The sequence below is a fragment of the Oncorhynchus nerka genome, linkage group LG16, assembly GCF_034236695.1.
Source record: "Oncorhynchus nerka isolate Pitt River linkage group LG16, Oner_Uvic_2.0, whole genome shotgun sequence".
NCBI classification, from domain to species: Eukaryota; Metazoa; Chordata; class Actinopteri; order Salmoniformes; family Salmonidae; genus Oncorhynchus; species Oncorhynchus nerka.
Window position 1 is genome coordinate 22,290,884 of NC_088411.1, and position 7,611 is coordinate 22,298,494.

Genomic DNA, 7,611 nt, shown 5'->3' on the forward strand with positions numbered 1-7,611 from the left:
GGAACCTGTAGCGGATCATGATGAAGGTCATATTCATCCCCACTGTCTTCATCAGAATCTAGAGTCTGTGATGCAGGCTGGTGTCTCCTCGTTTTCTGACTTTTGTCCACTTTGGTCATTTCTGGTTGTGTCTCAAAAGGTAAGTGGTCACAGGACATGAGCAGATTTCTGTGCAGGACCCTGGAGCGTCCCCTACCCTTTTCTGGTCTCAATTCATAAATCGGCAGGTCTGAACCCATTTGTCTCACCACTGTGTGAATTGTATCTTCCCAATAGTTACGGAGTTTTCCTGGTCCTCCTCTTGGTGTCAGGTTTTTAATCAGAACTCGCTCGCCAGGCTGTAGCACTGAACTCCTAACTTTAGTGTCATAGTACTTCTTACTTCTTTCAGCGGCTTTCTGAGCATTTTCATTTGCAATGGCGTATGCTTCTTCCATCCCTCGTTTCCAGTTCTCCACGTATTCTCGCTGGTTACTGGAACCTGCCTCTGTGCACAATCCAAAGAGCATATCAACTGGAAGCCTGGGTGATCTCCCAAACAGAAGATAAAATGGTGAATAGCCAGTCACTTCAACGGGTGCAGTTATAGGCATAAACCAGTTTGTTCAGAGACTCCTTCCAATTTGACTTTTGTGTCTCAGTTAGTGTCTTTAACATTTGCAACAATGTTCTGTTCATGCGTTCCGCTTGACCGTTTCCCATCGGGTGATAGGGTGTTGTCCTGGACCCCGCCATGCCACTGAGTTTCTTTAACTGATGGAACAACTGATTTTCAAATTCTCCCCTTGGTCATGGTGGATGCGGGACGGAACCCAAACTTCAGGGCAAAATCATTGAAGATGAGATTTGCAGCAGTTTTACCTGACTTTGATGTGGTGGCGTAGGCTTGAGTGAAACGTGTAAAATGATCAACAATCACGAGGATGTACTCATATCCTCCTTTGCATCTGTCGAGATGAAGGAAGTCTATACATACCAGTTCAAATGGCTGTGTTGTCACAATGTTTGTCAGAGGAGCTCTTGTTGCATGGGCTGGCCTTTTCTGCTTGACACAGCTACAAGTTTTAGTCACATAGTGCTCGATGTCAGATTGCATATATGGCCAGAAGAAGCGGTCACGTACTAGTGATACAGTGCGGTCAGTACCTTGGTGTCCCATGTTATTGTGCAACTCTTCCATCACTTTACCTTTGTACTGCTCTGGTAGAACTAACTGCTTGCGGGCTGTAGTGATTCTGTACAAAATGCCATCACTGTCTATTGTCAATTTGTCCCATTCTCTGAATAGGCATTTTGTCTTTGGACTGAATTTCTTTTGCTCTTTAACTGGCGGTTTGGAACCCGACAGTTTGAAATTGAGCACAGGACGGATGACTGGATCAGATTCTTGTGCTTCTCTAATCCCATCTTTTGGGATCGAGCTGGTTGTTGCAGTGGTTGTCTCACCTTCAGCTGATACTGACATAGATGCAGCTGAAAATGACCAAGGTACAACAGCCTCTTTCTGTACCTCAACTGCTTGTATCGTGGCGGCGATGGTGTCTGGTGGAAGCTCCTCAGAACATTCTCTCATCAGTGACTCTACATCCAGTGGCATCCTTGACAAAGCATCTGCATCACCGTTCTCTCTGCCTGGCCTGTACTTTATTGTAAAGTGGAAATCAGCCAAGTCTGCAACCCACCTGGAAGTGGTTGCGTTCAGTTTTGCAGTAGACAGAATGTAGCAGAGCGGGTTGTTATCGCTGTATACAGTGAAGGTGGGAGCATAGTACAAATAGTCATGGAACTTATCAGTGATTGCCCATTTTAGAGCTAGAAATTCTAGCTTGCTCGAGTGGTAGTGATAGTTCTTCTCAGCTGCTGTTAAGGTTCGAGAGCCATAAGCAATGACCCTAAGCTTCCCCTCTTGCTTTTGATAAAGAACTGCAGTCCCACAGGATTGGCTTGTGAAATCAAGCCTTGGTGTGACGCATCAGTGTGTACAACAAATGGCTGAGTGAAATCAGGGAAACCTAAAACTGGTGGGTGAAGCAAACACTCAATCAGCTGTTCAAGTGCCTGTTGATGCTGGTCAGTCCACAGGATTGGCTTGTTTGAGGGCACCACATGACTTACTTTCTTTGTTTTTGTTTTCCGTGGGTGGTCAAGTAATTTCTCTGAATCTGCTTTCAGGAGGTCATACAGGCAGCTGGCACGGGGAGAGTGCATTTTTCCTTATGTTTAGTCCAATGTTGGTTTTGACATACTTTGGAACAGTACAGTGTCTCTTTACATGATGAACATTGTTTCAGGTTCTCAAATGACTCTTCTCTGGCACAATTTGCACATTTCTGGGACTTTTTGGTAGCTACGGTTAACACTCGTCCCTCAGCGGTAACCCGTTTCCGTTTAAAGGGGCCTCCCTTGAGATTTTACATCCAGCTTGAAAATGTTCTCCACTCCCCATCGGAAGCAGTGTGTTGCATCTGTTCTGGCCTGCTGGCAGACAAAACACCTCCTTGGAGCTTGAGCAGAGTGGTTGGTATACCGGTTAGGTGCATATTGATGCTGTGCAGGGTCAAGTGCTTGGGACCGACTGTAGTTGCTGTAATACTGCTGCTGGGAAACAGGTGGCTGGGGGTCCCTATCTGGCCTCCTAACTGGGGGTGGGGCATAGGCACAAGGCTGTGACTGAAACATAGGCTGCTGTAATGTCTCCTTAATCTGAGCAATCTCTGCACTGAGACCTTTAGAGAAGCTATACCTGTCTTAAGTTCAGCTAACTCTGTTAACAGTTCTGCGGGTATCGTAGCTTTGGCTTCCTTCACAGGACACTTTGCAGATGGCATATCCTCTAACTGGACTACACTTACAGTTGTAGCAGGCTGTGGGGCTTTAAACCGCTTTTTGTTTAGTCTTTCTCTCTCATTAGCACAAGCAATGTTAAGCTTCTCTAGCAAAACCTCATCTGATGTTTCGCTCTCTAGCAGGAGAGGCTGCATGTCTATCCTGATACTGTCACTCTGGAGACCCGTAAGGACTGTGTGTAAACACATGCTCTGGACTAGAGCAGGGTCATACTTAAGCCCTGATTCTGACTCCTGGGATGCAAACAGTACTTTTTGCCTCAAATCTAAAACGCGCATCAGGAAGCTTTGAGGGGTCTCCTTGCTATGCTGTGCTTCTGAAGCTAGCTGTTTGTAAAGCTCTGTTGCACTCTTCTCTTGGAAGTGGGAACGCAGGATACATCTAAGTGTGGGAAGAGTTAGCTGGGGTTTACCTTCCAAGTAGCTGCGTAGCTGTGAGCCTGGAGAAATAGCCCTGACTACTGCGTCTACTATTTCTACCTCAGGATATCCTCTGTTAAGTCCATTTTTAATCTGATGGGCAAGGCTGGAAAAAATCTGTTTTTCTTTTTGGCCCGGTTCACCTATCTGACCAGAAATTTTAAACTCTTTGCGCCAGTATGAGCTGGGCTGTGCATTGGGTGAGAGCGGCACGCTCCCCTGAAGATTGGCATGGTGTTGGGGCTGACGCAGAGAATCACTGACTTTGGCTGCAGTAATCTGCTCAGGTCCCACCCCTTGTTGTGGGGTTACAGTTCTCATTTCCTCTATTCTGTGATGTGTTCCGGCTGGTTCAATATCATGGTCACCTTGCCCTGTTTTGTTATCTCTGCCACTGATCATCTCTGTCATTTCGTCTCTAAGTAGCAACAATTCCGACATGCCGCCATCTTCTAACTCTGTGACTTCCTCTCTTTCAAGGAACATCATAATGCGAGTCATTAATGCTATGCGGGATTTGTCTTTAACATCTCTTCTCTGTTCGCCTGATATTTCAAGGAAATCACATATCTCTAGTAATTTGTCTTTAGTCAGGGTGTGTAATTCTCCTACTACCTCTTCCTGTAGTTCTTCCAAGGCGCTTGTCATGTTGACAGAACAGGAGGAACTTTTACTGTGCAGGAGTTGACTCTGAATTAGATGGTCCTTACTGTCTCTGATGGTCGATCAATGGCCTCAGTTGACACGTACTTAACCACTAACTTCCAACTTCCCTCGAACAGCAACACTTTCCTCACTGCAGCCTGCCTGAGTTGTTATGTGGAGATTTAGCTGGCTCGGAATTCAGCGACCAGGGTGTGGAAACTGGACATCTGAGCAGCAATCTCAGCGGAGCCTCCAAAAATGTTACGCCCCTGAAAACAGGGGAGAAACAATCACGAAAGTGATACGGTGTTGTATTCTCAAGTCAACATTTAGTTCAATCATTTCACAAAAGTAACACATTACATAACAGAAAACCCATTATACAAATAACACAGCAAAATATCTTATTAACAACACGCACGTTCATTCACAATCGACATAAAATGGCAGCTACTCTCAGCACGATGCTATCCTTCACTTCAACCGAGCAGGGCTAATATTACTCTCTTCAAACTTAACTCGAACTTCCTCAAGACGTTACTAAAACACACCTTAAACACTCTTGACATGTTCGCTAGTTATAACATTTAAATTACTATTTTTATCATCAATAAAGTACCTGAAAACAGGGGAGAAATAATCACGAAAGTGATACGGTGTTGTATTCTCAAGTCAACATTTAGTTCAATGAGAAAAAGACCGCGAATTTCCCCAGGAATATGGGTGGAGACCAGAGCAATCGATCTCCGGCTCATAGATTAAAAGCATTTCGTAGATCACAGATTAACACTTTTAGGCACCACAAAATAAAGTAATCAATATAACGTTTACACATTACTCTCACAATTCGTACCCTTTGACAGATTTGAACTTTAACACAATTATATGAATGTTATCAATCTCTATCAACTAATACTGAATGCATATTTTAACCTTAGATGTTTTAAGATCCTCACATACTATGAACTTACTAATACTTTTCAATGTATAACAGGCTATGAATATGTCCTTTAACCTGTCACACAACCAGAGGGAAAAAAACTCTACACCACCTTTACTTCACACACAGAGACACATACAAAGCTCTCCCTCGCCCTCCATTTGGCAAATCTGACCATAATTATATCCTCCTGATTCCTGCTTACAAGCAAAAACTAAAGCAGGAAGCACCAGTGACTCAGTCAATTAAAACGTGGTCAGATGAAGCAGATGCTAAGCTACAGGACTGTTCTGCTAGCACAGACTGGAATATGTTCTGGGATTCCTCCGATGGCATTGAGGAGTACACCACAGTAGTCACTTGCTTCATCAATAAGTGCATCGATGACGTCGTCCCTACAGTGACTGCAAGTACATACCCCAACCAGAAGCCATGGATTATAGGCAACATCCACACTGAGCTAAAGGGTAGAGCTGCTGCTTTCAAGGTACGGGACTCTAACCCGGAAGCTTGTAAAAAATCCCGCTATGCCCTCTGACAAACCATCAAACAGGCAAAGCGTCAATACAGGACTAAGTTCGAATCGTACTACACCGGCTCCGACGCTCATCGGATGTGGCAGGGCTTGCAAACTATTACAGACTACAAAGGGAAGCACAGTAGCGAGCTGCGCGGTGACAAAAGCCTACCAGACAAGCTAAATTACTTTTATGCTCGCTTTGAGGCAAGCAACACTTAAACATGCATGAGAGCATCAGCTGTTACGGACAACTGTGTGATCACGCTCTCCGTAGCAGATGTGAGTAAGACCTTTAAACAGGTCAACATTCATAAGGCCGCAGGGCCAGACGGATTACCAGGACGTGTACGAGGATGAGCTTACCAACTGGCAAGTGTCTTCACTGACATTTTCAACCTCTCCCTGTCTGAGTCTGTAATATCAACATGTTTCAAGCAGACCACCATAGTCCCTGTGCCCAAGAACATGAAGGTAACCTGCCTAAATGACTACTGAACCATAGCACTCACGACTGTAGCCATGAAGTGCTTTGAAAGGCTGGTCATGGCCCACATCAACATCATTATCCCAGAAACCCTAAACCCACTCCAATTTCCATACCGCCCTTCCTTGGTGTCCACATCACCAACAAACTATCATGGTCCATGCACACCAAGACAGTCGTGAAGAGAGTACGACAAAACCTATTCCGCCTCAGGACACGGAAAAGATTTGGCATGGGTCCTCAGATCCTCAAAAAGTTCTACAGCTGCACCATCGAGGGCACTGATTGCATCACTGCCTGGTATGGCAACTGCTCAGCCTAGGACAGCAAGGCACTACAGAGGGTAGTGGTTATATCCCAGTACATCACTGGGGCCAAACTTCATGCCAGGCGGTGTCAAGAGGAAGGTCCTAAAAATTGGCAAAGACTCCAGCCACCCTAGTCAGAGACTGTCCTCTCTGCTACGGCACTGCAAGTGGTACCAGAGGTCTAGGTCCAAAAAGCTTCTCAACAGCTTCTACTCCCAATCCATAAGACTCCTGAACAGCTAATCAAATGGCTAGCCAGATGATTTGCTTTGCCCCCCCCCTCTCTTCTACACTGCTGCTATTCTCTATTTATTGTCTATGCATAGTCACTTTATAAATCTACCTACATGTACATATTATCTCAACTAACCGGTACCCCCTGTATATAGTCTCCACATTGACTCTGTACCGGTACCCCCTGTATATAGCCTCGCTATTGTTATTTACTGCTGTCCTTTAATTATTTGTTACTTTTATTTCTTATTTTTTAATTATCAAGCATTTTTCTTAAAACTGCATTGTTGGTTAACCGCTTGTAAGTAAGCATTTCACTGTAAGGGCGCATGTGATAAATCAAATTTGATAATCATGAAACATACACCTCCACCTTTATTTATCTAGATTTCTTTCTTCCTGTCCACGCAATGGATGGATAACCCTGCTGGCTGAATGGATGGGGACAGTATATCCGGAGAGAGCCATGATTCCATGAAACAGAGTATGCTACAGTCCCTGATGTCTCTCTGGACGGAGATCCTTGCCCTGAGCTCATATATTTTATTGTCCAGGGACTGAACGCTATTGAGTAATATACTCGGAAGTGGTGGATGGTATGCATGCCACCTGAGTCCGACTAAAAGCCCACTTCGTATTCCTCTTCTCTGGCGACGTCGTCTTGCGGCAGACCCTGGAATTAATGGGATTCACTCTGGAAATTCAAACAAAGGAACCAATTCAAGTTGAATTTCTGGTCGAAATGCTGGTGAGTGACTGCCGATCTAAAATCCAAAAGTTATTTCCGGCTGTAGATAATAATGCAAGAAACTTTGTGAGCAAATATTGTAAGAAATAACACACAAAAAAACACTGCAAAGGTGGCTAGAAGCTAGAAACAGCATGACAGTGTATTTCGGCACCATTAACATTGTTCCACTGTCCTCCTGTACATCACTGTGTTGGTAATTGTGTCTTAATAAGTATAATGATAAAATGAAACTGTAAAGCAAAGGGCAGCGAGGAGTGTTTGGTAATGCTGCAAAACATGCTTTATGCTTTATTAAACAAAATAATACATCAATGGTGAAACGGATGACAGGAGAAGATGAGGAAAAATATCACATCCTGACTCGAATCTGAGTCAGACTCCTCTCTCTCAGCCACTGACCTGCAGTGGGAAAGACAGATTCTGTATTTGGATTATAGTGTTTTCGTGCAAAAAGGAATGTGAG